This window comes from Taeniopygia guttata, chromosome 1 (assembly GCF_048771995.1).
Source record: "Taeniopygia guttata chromosome 1, bTaeGut7.mat, whole genome shotgun sequence".
NCBI classification, from domain to species: Eukaryota; Metazoa; Chordata; class Aves; order Passeriformes; family Estrildidae; genus Taeniopygia; species Taeniopygia guttata.
The window spans coordinates 45,113,777-45,132,510 of NC_133024.1; positions in this window are offsets into that span (position 1 = coordinate 45,113,777).

The following is an 18,734-nucleotide window of genomic DNA, read 5'->3' on the forward strand; positions in this document are numbered from 1 at the left end:
TTCCCAACACATTTCATGTAAGATATTCAGAAGGGATAGGCATCTGGGATGCTAATGGCATTTGCCCCAAATTTGCCCAGACACAGAGACTACTACTAGGATGTTCAGTTTGTCTGAGCCTGCTAACTAGAGAAAGCACACTGGACCACCCTGGCCCTGGAAGGTGATTTGAAACATACTGTATGGTCAGAGGCCCAAGTTTGAGTTATTATTCTTATTTAGATTTCAGTGATCAGGTGTAAGACAGGAATGGTTGGCAAGGATCCCCAAGTAGTTCCAGTCACCTTATTTGCATTATGTTGATTTTGGCTGGGGTAGAATTAATTTTCTTCAGAGTGGCTGTCTGGGGCTGTGTTTCAAATTTCTGCTGAACACAGGGCTGATAATATAGAGATGGGTTTTCTTCCCAAGTAACCATTGCACATGATGGGGACCTGTCGCTTTTCTTGTATGTGCAGCTTTTGCACCCCCTATTAAATTGTCTGTATCTCAACACATGAGTTTTTTACCATTAATTATGCTATTCTCTCCTTCATCCCACTGGTGGGAGAGTGAGCAAGCAGCTGTTTGGGACCTGGCTACTGGTGGGGGTTAAATCACAACAGTATCTTATCATTCCTTTTCCTGTTTCTTGACCTTACATTCTATAGCTTAATGTTTCTCTTTCTTTGCCCTTTTCTATTCTTAAATAAGCAGTCCATTGATTCCAGCTTTGCCATGTGTATGTCCAAATTTGGTTTATCTAGTGCTGGTACCTAGACCCTCCCTTCCTTATGCAGTAAGGTGTTTCTGAGGCAGTGCCTGCCCTGCTGCTCCCCATTCAGCTGCCTGGGATGTTAGGCCATTTCTCTCAAGCCTCTCCCTTAGCCACTGGCTCAGAGTGCTATCTGAAACTCTTGTAAACTACTCACTCTTTTATTTATGACTTCCAGTAATCACTTGTTTTACATCTGGCAGCTTCTCCTGTATTGTTTAGTTAGCTTAATCTCAGGTGTGTGCTGAGTCAGTGCCTCAGACAATTGCTTTTAAACACAGCATAAATATCCACATTCAGGCTCAGTGAGACCAAAAAAAACCCACACAAATGGGCAGAACTGTATTTTAAAATATATATTTTTTAATTTTAAAAAGATCTTTAAGATAAATCTAACAACAAATAATTTACAAGACAAACTAACCTAGTTAGTAAGCAATTATTTAGGAGAGTTAATGATACTATATATGGTATTACAATTTATTAGTGCTAGGAAAAATAAGTTATTTTTATTTAATCAATTTATAATCTGGAACATTTGGATTTCTTTTAATAAACACAGAGATTATTTTTTGTCTCATTCACTATCTACTCTGTCCTTTGACTTTCCTTTTGCAAGGTAAAAAATGGAGAGTCTTTTTCTTCTTGTAGGACAGGCTGAGGATTAATCAAATCAAGAAGGTTCCAAAGGCATACAGCACTCATGCATTAGTCAAGTAAACTATGAACTGAATTCAATTAATAAAATGTAATGCATTACTCTTTCTTCAATTTTAAATTAAAATACTATAGGGAAAGTAGAGAAATGCTTAAGAAAAAAATCCCTGATATATTTTTTACATGTTGACAGTTGAAAAATCCATCATTTTTTGGATACAGTTTGATTCTTTTTTAGAACTTTATACATACTGAGATGAGATACATGGGTTTTCTTCCAGTAAGTAAGTAAAGATTTGAAAAGAAGAATTGTGTATGTTCTGTGGGACAGACACTGAAAAGGTCTTAGACTCTGTTTTACTGGAATGTTACAAATCTAAATTCATTAGTGTTAATAAATTTTTTCTGGGCTGTAAGTTCTACAATAATAAGTGAAAAAAAAAAAAAAAACAACAAACCAACCAAAATATAATACATCTGTTAAATTAATTTTATTTTGGATTATATTAATATTTTTCTATAGTTTGCTTTCATTTTTTCTTCATTTGATTATATTTCTGATTTAATTTTTATCTCCAAACCTTGCTACATACTATTCTTTTAAATAGTTATTGTTCTTCAATAGGCTTTTAATTTGTTAAATTCTTTCATAAGCTATAATTCAATAGAAGTCAAAAGTTGAACTACTTTAATTACTAGTAGTTCCATATACTATATTATCTGTATCTAGTTTCTTATGAGATATCCACCCATCCCATCCTACTTCCTCCTTGTTCAATCCCAACAGTGCAAAGTTCCATGAGATTTTTTTTTCTTTTCCTGGGATGTATAATTTTCCCTTACTTTTAACAAAAGAGCAAATTATAGTACCTAAAAAATTCAAATGTGAGGAAATTAAACTTTATTGCAAATGGGCAGTCTATTTAAGCAGCTAAAAAGCCTACAAAACACTGAATGATCTAGGAATTAACATTCAATTAGCTGTTGAACTATTCTTTTTTTCACTATGGAAAGGCCAACACAGTAGAAGAAATAGTGCTGTAAATGGGTAATTAAAGTGCAAACTGAGATATTCCTGTAACTATATTACCTCACAAATGTTACAGGATATGAATTAAATGGAAAGGATTAAAGTTTGAAAAAGCCAAATGTCATCTAAGATGTCTGAAAAAATAATTTTAGTTCAGACATTGTCTCCTTGGCAATCATTGCAAGCTTACTATATGTATCTGAAATGCACTTTCTCAGTTACTTCAGAAATAAGAATTTCACAAAGGATTATGTAATTTCATAACTAATTTCTGTAATTTTTAGTTTAAAATATTGTAAGTGCAAGCATACTTGTACACTCTAATATGAATAAATAATAAAATAGAGATAATCATAAGCAGCAGACAAGATTTTGCATGGAAAATCAGCTGATGTAATAAAAATCTAAAATATTATTTTACAATAATAGTAGTACTACTTAGTACTAAGTACTACTTAGTACTACTGCCAATAATGTTGACAATCAAGTTGTAAGAGAACAAAAACATGACCTTTTATTCTAGGCTACTATATTCTCTGTGTTGGAAATGAACCATTACTGTGACTGTAATCAAATTTACTTTTCCAAATGGAGATTTTTACTTTTCTAGGTTTCAGTGGGAAAAGATCATTCAGCATTTAAGAAATACCATTGCTTAAGCTCAAAGCCTTAAGAAGAACAATTCTGAAATCTGTTTTAGTCCTCTGTTCTGTGGAGTTTTGTTAGATTTGTTTTGTTTGTTTGTTTGTGTTTACTTATTACAGACAGTAGAATCCTTCTCTGCTATTATATTTCTTCCTGTACTAGTGACTAAATTACAATTATCTGTTAAAAATGTTAATGGTTCTTTATTTCATTCAAATCAAGTAATAAGTACATCTTATGAAATGATTTTTCACTTTTGGCTTTCCTTGTTAAAAGTGGTAGAAATACTTCCATATTTTAAACCTAAGCTTCAAGACTTTGATTTTTGTGTCATCTAGGACAGTGACATTAAAAGCATCCTCTAACTAGTCAAGTCAGTCCAGTCCCGCCCAATCCTTCTAATCCACAGTAAAATAAAGATTATTCCCAGAATGTTTCACAATAAAACCTATTTATTTACATTCAACATTGCTTCTTCCTGTTCTTTTTTGAATCTTCTTCATGTATGTTAATATAAATTTCAGAAAATATGGATTTGGGGCTGCAGGTTACTGCATGATATTTTAGACTAATTTTCAAAAACTATTGGAATTTGTGACGTGTTCTAAAAGTTGAGGATCAAATATTGTATGGAAAGACATTATTCATCTCTGTATATAGCATAAAGTGGTTTTCTGTTCACAAAAAGCATAGCACAGCTGCCTAGATAAATTAGGAAAGTTGTTGGGTGAAGTATTTTTGTGAATCATCATTCAGCAACTTTGCCAAAAACAGGATATTGATGCTAATGAACCGATAATATGTGCAAGTGAGGCAAATTGCCTGAACTACTAATTTACATCCGGGGTTAAATCAAAGATATAATAAATTGTTTGTATTGTCTTTTCCATTTGCATTATTTTCTGTAAAGCATTAGCAATAGCTATTTTTTGATAAAGTAATTGTTAATATAATGGATAATTTATCCTAACTAACAATTTTAATTTTCTTTTTTAAGCAAATTATTTATTTAATTTTCTGATAAAACCTTCTTCAGTCAAAAAAAAATCAAAACCAAAACTCCATCTCATATTTTACTCTGCAAAGCAAAATATTGTAAGTGAATTCTCCCACTGCTAAAAAATAGATCACTTCATAGTTGCAGCAAAGGTGGCCAGCACTATTCTGGGCTGCACCAGTAAAAACATCATTAGTAGGTCAAGGACGATCATCTTTCTCTTCTATCCTGCACTGTTGATGCCACATGTGAACTGCTGGGTGTGCAGGCCTTGGCTCCTCAGTACCAGGGAGACCTGGATATACCAGGTCTCCAGCAAAGAGTCAGGAATATGATTTAGGTCTTGGAGCATGTGGTATTCACATATCCTCTGAACAGAGAGAGACTTAGCTGTCTCAGGATCTTTCCTGAGAGAAGCAGAGAAAAAAATGAGCAAAACAATTCTTATCTCAGTTGCTGCTGCTCGTTGTTGTGCACATGCAGAATGTGTTATGGAGATTGTTTACCCAAGGTGATTGCTTGATTGGATTCTGGTGATGGTGTTTTGGAATGAATGACCAATTAGGTCACAGCTGTGCTGGGACTGTCAGGAGAGTCTGGGTTTTCTAGTAATTTAGTGATAGTTCTTGTTATTTAGTTATATAGTATATTATAGTTTTAGTATAATATAGTATAATAAAGAAATTAATTAGCCTTCTGATATCATGGAGCTCTGCGCATCTTTTTTCCTGTCAGGCATGCTTAAGAAGCATTTTACTATGGGAGCATATGTGATGTGAGGAGAAACTGAGAGAGTTTGTTATCACTTATCACTGTGTTTAAATACCTGGGGGTGGGAGTAAAGAAAACAGAGTCAGACGTTCTCAGTAGTGTCAAGTCAAGAGACAAAAGGACATGAGAACAAACTGAAATGCAGGAAATACCATTTAAATGTGAGAAAATAATATTTTTACTATGAGGGCTACTAAGTGCTGGAGCATGTTGACCAGAGAGGTTGGAGCCTCCAGTCCACTAGATACTTAATCCCTAACTTGACACAGCCTGGAACAATTTACCTTGGCTCAATATGCTTTCAGCAGAGGGGTTGGACTAGACAATTTCCACAGCTTCCTCTCAATTTCAATGATTTTGTCATTCTGTGAAACGCCTCTGCACTAAAAAATAACAATTTTTCACATCACTAAGACTATTTTATTTTTTTTAATGTAAAGTTGTAAATATGTACATGTGAGCAGGTGTCCAAAACTCAGACTTTTAGGAAGATTTACAAAATTTACATTTGGGAAGATTTAGCAAGTAAAAAAGTGAAATAGGATTCTGGTCCTTCATATCCCTTCCCATGTTTATTACTGTTATTTCTGAAAGCAGTGGTTCAATTAATATCATTGAGCTTCATTTACCTAAAATGTAGTTGTGAGCTAGCTTTTGAATGTTTAGAGCATTTGTCATTTGCCAGGAGTTGTAGGTACCTTCGCAATGTAATTTATTCAGTCTAAATAAATATGTCTAAATTAGTGAAGATGTGCCTATCTTTTTTTCATTAACAATAGAGAGATTACAAAGTCTAGGCAGTGAAAGACTAACAGGCCTGTAACTTTTACATGGATGATATAAAGTGAGATGAATACAGAACAAGACATGGGTAAGTCAGTAAAGTGGCCTGCTTAAATTTGTATGCAGATGTGGATGCACTGTCAAAGGCAAAATGTCTACAAAATCCTACAGAGCTTTCACTGGGAACAGATACTCTGGGCTCAATTCAATTGTGCCAACCAAATATTCAGTATTATTTGACATACTGAGGACATCTGAGACATCCACAAAAAATTTGCAGGCACTTTATGGCACATACACAGTTTGATAATCCATGCTCTTCTGGGGTGGGGGCCAAGCATTTCACATGGAGATTCGGAGCTTGTATTGCACCAGATACCTCTGTCTGACTGAAATGAGTCTGTCAAAAGAATCAAGCATTCATAAACTGTGTCACAGTATTACTGAACTTGGTTCACAACATGCTTAAAAAGTTAGTGTATTTGTAATTGTATTCTTAAGTACATATACATGTATATTATTGAAATTCTGAACAAGCTATTAATCAGAAACATCACACTCTAGGGAGGTATGCAAAACTGAGAAAAGGCCATAGTGACATAATTTAGCATATTAAATGTTGGACACAAATATAACCCCTTGACATAGGATAATATCTTGAAGAACATTTAGAGAAGAAGTGTTATCAATTATTTAAATCTTGTACTTTGCACCTGTCACAGAAGATATTTCCATTAATAAAGTAAATGAAAAAATATCCACCTAGCCTTGTCACATCAGCTTGCCAATGTAGCTTGTGGTTTATCAGAGTAGGGGAGCAGATTTGCTTCTATGTTATTTTTTATTGGGTTTTATTGTGTTCTGGTGGGTTTTTTTGTTTTATTTTTTCATAAGTAGCAGAAACATGATATATACTTATTTATATATTCTATATAATGTAATACATTTTATATATAATATAATAATTTCAAACTCCAGTTAAGCACAATACAATTAGAGAAGAGGTACTAATTTTTTAAAGTGAAGGGTTTTGACGTATCTTGCACAAGTTTATTGTGGTGTTTAGGTCTAAGAACTTTTGTTTTCAAAGCCAGTGGGGCATCTTGCTTAAAAATAGAAAGCAGAGTGTGTCTCTTAGCTGTGTAAAGATCATATAATTCTTATCCATGGTTATATTTTTTCATTCAGTTAGTGTTTGATGCTTTGTCATTTTGTCATCACTGAAGGAAAATTAGATTAACTATATTGTCTATAATATAATGTAAGATCTATTGCATATTAAATTATTTTAATAAACAGTAAATATTTAGAATAAATTTAATTTTGAATATTTTTAAATTCCAAAAATGTTGGGGTCTCTCATGAGCAAATATTGTACACAGATTTTGGATACATAGCTTATAGTAAATACTTTTTCATATACATGGGCATATGCCCATATATATCTTCCCTATGGTCTCTTTATATTATTCAGTAAGTCTCAATCTGACTACTGGAAATACTCCCCTTCTTCCACAATTCCACTATGCCACAGACCCCAGAAACTCTATGATGAAAAAAAGACCAAGGATAAAACATGACCGTACTTAGTCCTAAGTACAATGTTCACTTTTTATTTGGGGTTTGATTTGGTTTATTTTGGGACTTTTTAGTGGGATGAGAAAAAGGCTGAGTACTTGCAGCAGCTGTAGTAAAAAAAGGGATAGAAAGGTAAAAAAAGGAGTGAGCACAGCAAGTGATGTCACCTCTTTAGATACTTAGAGATTACCTAAGAGTACTTGGGAGACTGGTACAAATACTTCCCGATCTTGTTCACTAGAGACATATTTTCTTCACTAAAAGAAATTAATTTAGTTAGTCATGTGCAAAATAAAAGCATCAGAAACTCCTGGAAGAAAAGGCAGAGTTAAAGCAACAGTCCCTCAAAAATATTGGTATCATGTTGGTATTATGTTGCTCAGGCTTCCTTCTGACTGATGAAGTTTTGTGGTTGCAGAGACTCTGAGGTACTAATAGTTACTGCATGTAACCTTTTGAGGTGGTTTATGACTAAAATCTGTTATGCTAGGTAATTTTTTACAGCTCTCACTACTGTATATTGACCACTTTTAAATTCTGAATGCATTTCTTCTCCTACCTCTTTGTGAAACACCTATGTTTTATTTTACACCCTCACAGGCAGCTGAACTGAGACCACAGCAGGGAAAGAGGTGCTTAGGGCTCAGATCTTTAGATAGCTTCCTATCTAAAACAGTAGGTAAACTGGTGGTAGAAATGTATCAGACATTTATAAAAATCCTACTAATATATATGTCTTTACATGCTCAATTATCTTTGACAAATTATCCTTAGGTGCCCGTGAAATATAAGGAGTTTACAGCAGAGTTTGGAGTCAAATCCAGTTTTACTAAATATTAGATTAAGTTCCTTAATCACTAGAAAATCCTCCACTTTTGACCTAAAAATCCAATTAATTCACCACCTTGTCTTAAGAAAAGCATCATTTGAGGCATTCCATGCAGATTTAAGTGAGTGTTTATTTTCAGCAGCAGGGAATTAGAAAGGAGAATAAGTCCTCTTTTTTTTTCATGAATTTGTAAATATTTAGAATAGACTATGAACAAAATCTCTGTCCATGCTTTCCAAAGATATAGTCCATTTATCCATTTATCATTTCCAAAGATATAGTCCATTTAAATTTATCCATTTAACAGAGTATTTTTTATAGACACTACTAGGAATATGTTACCAGTTTATATCTTCTCATCCCCCTCATAATAATCATTCCTTTACTCTGCCTTTTAACATTCGTAGTGCTCTCTTTGCCAGCAGGCATTCAATGCTGCAAATTGAAACACATTGGCGATCCATTTCACTTGCACGTTTGGGCCATTTCCCATGCATGGAGCAGAGAATGAGCTGCTGCTCTAACTGGGAGTATCAATGTCTATGGAAGCGAAAGAAATTAAGCATTGAACATGCCTATAATCTGTATTTCTGAGCATAGATTCCTGTGAGCAATTAACTGCTCTTGTTTAATTCTGGATGTGCTAATCTATAAGAAACTACAGGCAAGGTCACTCAATGCTGCACTCTTCAGCTTCTCTGAACAAAATTGTCTGGGATAATAAATGTATATTTTAGTTTTGTTTCTGTCTTATGTTGTTTTCCTCACATAGAGCTGGGGAAAAGAGAAAGCAGAAAAACATGATATTCAAACAGGAAGAGATAAAAACAGAGCACAATGTTTCACAGTGTAGTTTCTTTATTGAATGAGACTAGTTAGGAAAGGATCTGATGTGCTCTAAATATCTCTATATATTTTCCCATGATTTTATTTTTGACCAAATATCAAATAGAAATTGTCAGAGAAGTAAAGGAGTACTCCACAGCATACATAAACATACATATATACATAAAAGGCTTCAGGAAGTCCTTCCAGTACCTAGAGGTATGCATGGAACTTCTCCCATCATTATTTCAACTGATTATTCCAAATTCAGTATAGACAGATGAAATCATAGTTTTTTTTACAGAATAGTGTTTTATGACAGATTTCACAAAATCCTTCTTGTATACTTCAATGTAGCGAATGCTAGATTGACCAAAGCTGATAATATCTATAGAGTTCTTTCTGAGGAATTTACCTCAAATTTCCATGATTTAACATGTATGTTCTGTCACTTGTTTACACGCGGTTTATCTGAATAACTTTTCTTCAGTGTTCTTCAGTTCTTAGCTTTGTTGTTATGTCAAAAGGTTTCATTTGAGACAGATTTTTGCATATTGTTTTTTTTTTCCCCAGTAAATTACTTTAGTAGACACTGCATATATCTGAAATTTGTGAAAGATGATTACAAGGTATGTAATAAACATTTTCATTTGAGTATGATATATATTCAAATTGTCTTTTCATTTTCAGGGTTACCTTAAGAGCAATCTAAAAATTGCAAGACTGTGAAAATGTTGACAGTCTATAACACAAACATATTAAATTACAGGTGTTTGTCTTGCCACAAATACTTGTTCTAGATTCTGACACTGACATTGATGAGTTCTGTGTATTGACAGCTTAAGACAAAAGACTGAAACACAGACACAAATAATCCTCTAGACTTGAGTCTCTTGGCAGTAGAATATTTGACAGCCCTAATTATCTTGACTGGAAAATGGATGTCTACAAGCTTAGATTGGTTGTGATATTTTCCTAGTTTGTCAAAACTTAGGCTGTAAAGAATGTGAATCTGGTTTCTTGAGGAAAGATTGTCATTGCCTACATAGCATAACTTGAAAAATATTGAAAACATCTTAATATAAATGTTATAATATTATTTCCTGAGTAAATTTGAAGTGAAGTTAGACTACTGCTTAACTTTGGATGACCTTGTCAGTGGGAGGTATTTATAAAAAAAGGTAGATATTAAGGTAATGTAACTCAGAGACCATAAGTGTAGTTGCCACAAATCCTGTGGTTTTTACCAGGTAGCCCAGGAACTGGTTCTCAAACAGGAAGGGAGATCCATGAATGGGTAGTTATATTTATGTCCTTATGAATATTTTCTTATTTTTACAAATAAAGTCTTCAAAACTCCTAATTTGAGTATCTGTCATATGACAGCCATACTTATTATTGTACTTCACATAAGAGTATGTAAAGAGCACTTTATACATAGTCTACATATACCTATGTCAAGCAATTTAAGTTTTTAGTGTACTATGAGCCTAGTTAGAACAAACTCAATTACAATATTGATGTTTTGTAAATATGTTTCATTTCTCCTATGATTGAGACAGAAAATGATATTTTCATTTCCTTTTAGATACAAATGACAATGACAAACAGCATAATCTTTTAAGAAATAATAACTACTCTCTACATCTTCATTTACATCTCTACATCTTCACTATTCTCATCAGCATGTTTCTGTGTTCTTTGTTTGATAAAAATTTCTTTTAATAGTATAGTACAATTTACAACCTATGTACTAATGTATACAGAAAACCTCCTTAGTCCTGATCTCTTTTTGATCTGCATTTGCTTGAGCATGCAGGAATGACATCCTGCTTTTCTTTCACAACAAAATTTGAACCTTATTTTAAAATACTTCTAAAATTTTCCTCTAAATTGCATTGACATCAAACTATATTATCATCCAACATTACCCAAAATGGTTTTTAGCTTCTGCAACTTCAAGATAAATTTTAGCAGGTTTTCTTCTCTCTTTCTTTCTTTCTTTCTTTCATTTAGTAAAACAGATGAGCACAGATGAAACGAATATTAAAAACCAAAAGATCAACACAAATAATGCATTAAAACCAGCTGCATTTTATGTTTATTATACTATTGCCTGAGAAAGCTGGCACCTTTTGCTGTTTCTATGGTTTCAATATAATCCTTGATCATGGACAAGATAACTGAGATTGATTATTTTTTTACATATATTCTCACTTTGGTATTTAAGCATCATAGGTGTTACTGCTTTTTCCATCTGGATTTTAAATAGTCAAATAACTGTGTTGATGACACAACACAGTTTTCATACTGTTTGTATATGATAACCAATAAAACCCTGTTGTAACTTAAAAAAATCTAGGATGCTAGGAATTTCAATAATGCTTGTCTTGGTGATAATGTTTTTGTGATTTTTTTAATTAATAAAACTTTTAACTTTTTTTTATTTTTATTTTATTCCCCCAAAATGGATCAGTTGCTTTGCTTAGGACTCACGTAGCCAGCCACAAGTGTCAAGAAATGGCATTCTCAAGTCTCCATTTTTAAATGCAGCCCTTAAAGAATGCAATTCTTATGATCTCAAAATAAACATCTAATATCCGTCAGATTAAAAATCCTAAAACTGTCTTTTTTTTTCTTTATTATCAAAGGTATCTTAAAGTGACTATGTCAGATCTTCAATCTAACCTGTAACTATAATGCAATCATAGAATGGTTAAGGTTGGAAAAGACCTTTAAGATCAAGTCCAACTGTCAACCTGGCACTACCATCATGTTCACTAAATTATGTCCTCAAGTGCCATATCCATATGCTTTTTGAACCATTCCAGGGATGTTAACTACAAGCTGGGCAATCTATTCCAATTCTTTAGAACTCCTTCTGTGGTTTTTTTTTTCCCAAATAGCTAATCTAAGCTTTCCCTGGCACAACTTGAACCCCCATCTCGCTACAAGCTCCTTGCAAGGTCTTGTAGAGAGTGTAAGGTCTCCCCTGAGTCTCCTTTTCTCCAGACTAAACAGCCCAGGTCCCTCAGCTGCTCCTCATAAGCAGACCCTTGGGCCCCAGACCCTTCACCAGCTTTGTCACCCTTCTCTGGACAGGCTCCAGCACCTCAAAGTTCTTCCTGACTTTGGTGCCTTGAACTGAAAACACTAGATTTAAATGTAAGCCTAACCAGGGCCAAGTCTTATTGGCCACGATATTTCTGATACAGGCCAAGATGTCATTGGCCTTCTCGGTCACCAGGGCACACACACTGGCTCAGGTTCAGATGGCTGTCAAGAAACACTTCCAGGTCCTTTTTCTTCTTGGCAGCTGTCCAGACACTTATCTTCAAGCCTGTATCTCTGCATGGGGTTATGATCCAAGTACAGGACCCCACATTTTGCTGGTGTTGGGCTACTTAAGGCAAGACATATTATCTGTGAAAGTCTTCAGTTAGGTCTACATCACTGTATTCACTACACAGATAATTCTGGAACCTTTTTAAATGACTAAATAATCACTTTTCAAGTATCATGCACTTACGTCTGGGTACTGACAGCACAAAGTATTTAGTTGCTTGTATTTGGTTGCCTGTGTTGGATATACTGTGCTAATCGTTTTCATTTCAAAAATAATTGATCTGATCTGCAGTCTAATATCATCACAATATCTTTGTTTCTAAATTAATATTGTAGGGTTTAAAATATTCTTAATGACTCTCGGTATTCTAAGTTGAACAAAAAATAAGTTACCTGGCTGCAAAGTTTGAAGATAACAAAATTTGGGACTGGCTGACAAAACAAATGCAAATATTAAACCAGAACTTTTAAAAATTAATTTGGCTATTTAGCTGTGGCATCTATTTATAATCCTTTGTCTCTTCAATATAATGGTTTGAACTCGAAGTAGATCTAAACAGTCAAAATTAAACAGCCAAGATTTCACATTGCACAGATTATATAGGCTTGTAAGTCAAGACCTTTCGATACTACCAGTTTACATAGAAAAATATGTTTAACTGTCCCAATCATTTGAGTTTTTACAGTCCATAATCTACAGCAAATAAAATTTGTGTTTGCCACAGTGTTGATTAGCAGTAGTTAATGAGGTTGAGTTTCCAGAAATTAACCTTCACACAGGACAAGAACTAGTGAATGTTATTTGCTTGCTTTACCATTAATTTTCATTGTAAAAACAGCTGTGTCTATGGACATCTATTTTAAAGGTACATTTTATTTTCAGGAACATGGTGTGAATCTTGGGGATATCCTGTGAAGGGCCAGAAGCTGGACTTTGCTCCCAGCTCAGTAAATTCCGTGGTCCTACCATAAACTGTTTCAATTTTGTGAATGACTTGTTGGAAACAAAACATATGTTAACATAACAAAGTGAAAAATACTGTCTTCAGTAATAGGTTGACCTTGACTGGCTGGCAGTTCTCTCAATCCCACTGCTCAACAAGAAAGGGAGAAAATAAGACGAAAGATCTTGTGGGTCAAGATAAAAATAGGAACTGGGGGAGGTGATATCGTGGAACATCCATATGGTGAAAGACTACAGATTTTGGGGGGGACCTGCAATGGAACAGGGAAAAATTACAAGGGGAAAGGACTGCCAGAGAGAAAGTTTTGCTGACCATGAACCTTCATTCCCAGAGGACAGGCAGATGAGTCGGGTATAAATGAGTCAACCTGAGCCTGGGAATAAGGGGGATTGAGGGATGTGGGGAAGGTATCTGGAGTTTTGTCTTTTTTTTTTTTTTCTCTCTCTACCCAAATGTTAATTTGTTGGCAATAATTAAAATTAATTGTTTCCAAAGTCAGGTCTGTTTTGCCTGTGCCAGCAGTTGGGAAGCAACCTCAGTGTCTTTATCTTAAATTAGTAGCTTTTTTATAATATTTTCTTCCCCTGTACTATTGAGAAGGGGAATGAGGGACAATTTGGGTAGATATCTAGCAGCTGGCAAAGGTCAACCCACTACACTTACTTGTGAGTACAAACATACTTTTTGTGGTGCTTGATGGGCTTAAACAAATATACAAAGCACAGGTGAAAGCTCTTGGTAAGAATTTTTTAACCTGAAAAGTGCCAGTCTGTGCTTGCTGGCTGTGAGATGATTTCTAGAATTTTCTTATGACAAATATCCACAGACTGAGAATGTTTATCAATGAAGTTTTAGCTTGATGTTAATTTCTGATATCCAAGCACTGTTTCTCAGTCTGAACAAACTCTCTCTAACAACATGTGCTGTCCCTTAAAACATTGAAGCTTATATATTTCCACTGATGTAAGTAAATTATTACAGATGTGAGGATAAAAGCAGTTTCTAAATAACACAAATAATGATGAAGAAAAAATAATGTACTTTTGAACATTTCTTTTTTGTTTTTTCACTGAAAGAAAAAAATAGTTAAATCAAATCCATCAACTCGGTTAAAAAGTAACATGCCCAATACTTAAATACTTACACAGCTGTTTCCTAAATGGAAAGAAATCAGAAAGCAAACCAAAAATCCATAGTTGAAAAACAGATCAAAATGAATAAGTTTTCTTATTAATGTTACTGAGAAAAGAACACCAGCTTTTACAAGATTTGAAAACCTTTTAAAGTAACTTTTTGGCATCTGTAGCAGTATTTCAATTACTGTGGAAAAATCTGGCAAGTTTCTTTTTAAAAGCTTAAAACTATCTCATATAACAGATAGATCCAACCCATTCTAATTTGCACAAACACTAATGATTTCTGATGGCCTACATAACTTAAACTTATATAATATGTTTTCTCTTATGACACCTTGAAAATATATGTTTGTGTCATATTATTATTGGCACTAAGCTGTGTCATGTAGAGGTGCATTAATTTTACGCTATGTGACAACTACTAACGTAGAGGTGATTACTTACAATAGGGAATTTAAAGTGCATAATCAGTTTGAAGAAAGTTTCTTAAACTAATATTTCATTCAAATGTTTCATTCTGAACAAATGAAATAGTGGTAGTTCTTGCCGTTCAATTCAGAGAAATAAAGTTTATTAGCATTATCCAAAGATAGTCAAGGAATTAGAATTGATATCAAAAATGCTTTCTAAATAGTAAAAAAAAAGTGTTAGGAGATAGCAGACAATGAAGGTTTTCACAAAATGAAATGAGAATTGTGTCACAAATGGCCAACACCTAGTTATTGACTGATATGCTAAGAGTAAGTAATAGTGCTGGGGAATTAAATCTAGATAATCAAAACTCCCTTGTATAGACTACTCAAATGATATTAACTAGAATCCATTTACTATAGCAGTACTGAGCACATGCCATCTCTTGTGAGACATTTCAGCCCTCCTGTACTTTATTCAAACCCAGTTAATACATCCATACTATGTTTATTTTATATATATATATATATATATATACACACTTTTTTTTAAAATCGATACATAGATTAGATATGTATGCACATGTTTATTCAAGTCTGCTTGGATGTGTCTCTGTGAGACATGCTCCAATTTGCTCTTCCTTTTATTGGTGGGGGGGCAAGTAGAGGGCTGGTTTGAAACAAAGAACAAAGAGAAATTTACCTACAGCAGAGCCCATAACTCCCTGATCTGTGTTCTATGTATCAGCCACTTCACTACTCCCAATTTCCAAGTAAGAATAAGTATTTTATTTTCAAAATAAATTTAAAGCAGGATCCATATTTTTGTCCACTGAGTGGAAACTGGATTGTTCTATCACAGTGACAGATGGCAAAATCAGTATCTGTGTACTCCTACCATAATCTGCAAATGCAAAAGCGAAGAAAAAAGTCAGAACCTATTATGAATTAGTCATTATTTTTTCAATTTTGTTTCTAGATGTTGGTTCAAGTGTCAAAAGAATAAATTTAAAACCATCTATAAAAGGGCAGTTATGCAAAAAAGATGAATTAGACTCTTTCTATACAGCATTGAGCTGATTGCAAAACAAGGATGCAATTTCATGCCTTTACAACTAACATTTAAAAAAAGGTGTAATTTAAATTTCACACTTGTCATCAGTGATTATGATCTAGCTTAGCCTTTTGTTGACTGAAAATATTTTGACAGTGGATTTATAAGTTTCTTAAAGATTCTGTCCTCCTGATGTTAATTGCAGTTTTGAGAGTCACTTCTGATTAACTCTGGCCCATGAAAGAGTATTAGACATAACCCCAGTAGTTTACCAGATTTTATGTTATCTGTTTCAAAGCAGAAGTAATACAAATATTTTCTTTTTAAAGGAGCTGATCTTCAATCCTTACTTATGACACTCTGAATAACACCAGTTCAGTTGGACTACTTGTCATTTCATGTTTTCTCAGCCTGAGTCAAGGTATTAGAACATACATGATAACTACTATTTTCTCACCCTTTCACTTTCTATTTTTACTTTACATTATATTGCACTGTCCAGGTGTTTAAGCAACCATTATATTCTATTTAAAACCAGTCAATACAATTAATATTAATTTATATTGCCTTAAGAAATGGAGAAGGAACTAGTAACCTCAACAGAAATATGCAATGCTGTTTGAAACCATGATGAATAAGCATCTGCGATGGATTAGTAGATTAGACAAAATACATGAACATCTCATCTGAAGTTACAGATGCAACAGAGATGGGCTACCATGGGATTGAAAGTGGCACTGTGAAGCTGCCTGAACCCAAATAAGCAGCTGAATCCTGCTCTCCCCTATAACCATTTTAAGGTGACAATACCATACAGAGAAGTAATTTAATTTATTTTCATTGATCCTGAAGACAAAGCCCTCCAGAAGAAATATATGACTAATATTCAGCTTTCATGAAAGCATTATTTCCTTTGATTGCTTCAAAATAATACTCATCAAATCAGCCAATTATTTTCATGGGTTTTATTGTTTTGTTTTGTTTTGTTTTAATTGTGGTTCATCTACCATGACCCTGTCGATTGTATTCTTTCCAGAGTCTGCAAATTAAAAAAAAAAAAAAAAAAATCATGACTCTAAGAGGCCCCTTTCCTGTCTCTCCACTTTTTCCAAATGTTAAATCCTAAATCTTACTGCTGTAAACTCTTCTTTTTTCCTCTTTTCTGTTTGGTATTCCAATTGATGTTTTTACATTTATCAGTTTTTTAAAGATTTATATATTGAAGTGTTCTTGGGAGTCAAGGTGAGAGAAAACAAAAAATTGAAGTCATTAGTACTTAAGGACAGAAATGACATCTCACTAATTATAAATAATTTTGGTCATTTAAAAAGCGTTTGTTGTACTTTGCCACCAAAATATTTTATACAAAACAAAATGTATATTCTTCTAAAGATCAGTATTAACCTAATCTTTTAAAAGTTAGTTTCAACATAACTAGTCAGCTATGCGCAAAGGACAGTAGAATGCAGACTCTGTACTTTGATAAGGAACTGAAAAAAATAAACACAGTTGGTCCTAAAAAGTCCTGCCTTTTCTTCTATAAAAGGAAGTTGCTTAAGAATCTCCAAGTAAAAATGTGAATGGAATTGGCCATGCCATTCAGAAGCCAGATACTGTGAGAACAGGTCTTCTTTCTGTTCCCTCATTTGTGAAATCCCTTTAATTGAGTTATGGAATCTTTATAACCCCAAGAAACAACTAAGTTTAGTTCTTTATTAATATAGCACTTGGTGCTGTAAGATCCTGAAGGATATTCTTCTACAGCTATAAAAGTCACTACATTTCCACTTGGCTTCTGTTTCCATTTAACCCACAGACCTGTGAGGAGTTAATCAGTTAGAAATAATTACTTTAGGTCATGCACAGAGACAGGGAGAAAAAAACATATTTTTTACAGGTTTCAAAATCAAGGTAGTGTATCTAGCCCTGGGATAAAATATGACACATTTGCATATGATAATTTCCTCAGAATTGTTTATTAGGGTTGTAACTTCTAAGACTTAATAATATCACTTGTATTATTAAAGATTCTTTTTCTCTAAAAGCCACTGCTATCTCTGCCTTTTTTTAGAGCAAGCATTCAAGATAATTTTTTTGTTTTAATGGCAACTAGATATCAATTTCAGCTATAAAGTTCATGGAAGTTAAAAAGTAGACACAGTATAGTTCTCAGCTCTAAAGCTTATGCATTTTTTTATGTAGAAACAATGTTTTCTTTTTTTGTTAATGACTTTTCCACAAAATGAGATTTCAGGTCACCTTTTGGCTTTAGTGTTTGCAAATAGGATATAAGTAGATATGTGTGACTATAAAAAACATTTCAAAACAATATTTTTGAGTAGTAGATGTAAATACCTGATAGGTATCGGAGCTCAAGCAGATACAGTAACACCATGAACTATCATATTATTTTTCTTTACATTTGCAATCGTGTAATCTTATAATAAAACAATTTTTACCCTCTTTTTAAGGATAAAATATCTATTATATAATTTTATAACTTAGTAGAAAATCCCAGCTGGCTTTTCCTTTTTTTTTTTAGCTTCATTCTGATTGAAAATATTTTGCTTATACTGACAATTGCCTGTGTTTTCTATGTCCCCATTTAGTTCTAAGTTATTTGCAGTCTCTATACAATTTCAGTTTTGATGGTTTGGACAGTGTAAAGATGTCCAAGGCTACACAGAGTCTGTAGAAGACTGTAAGGATTGTTTACTTATTTACTAAACAGTGGGACTGAACTGATTTTTTTTTTTAATTGAAGTGAGAAGCTTGTATAAGAAGAGGAGAGAGCAAGACAAAATAGGACTTTGTTCAGTTTAAAGAGGATTAGGAGGGAAGGATGCAACAGGGCATAAAATTGTGAGAAAAATGCTCCAGTTGGACTCAACAATTATTACTGTTAATTTTTTTATAAAGCACATTGCTTATCAGTGGAGTGGAAAATTATGCACA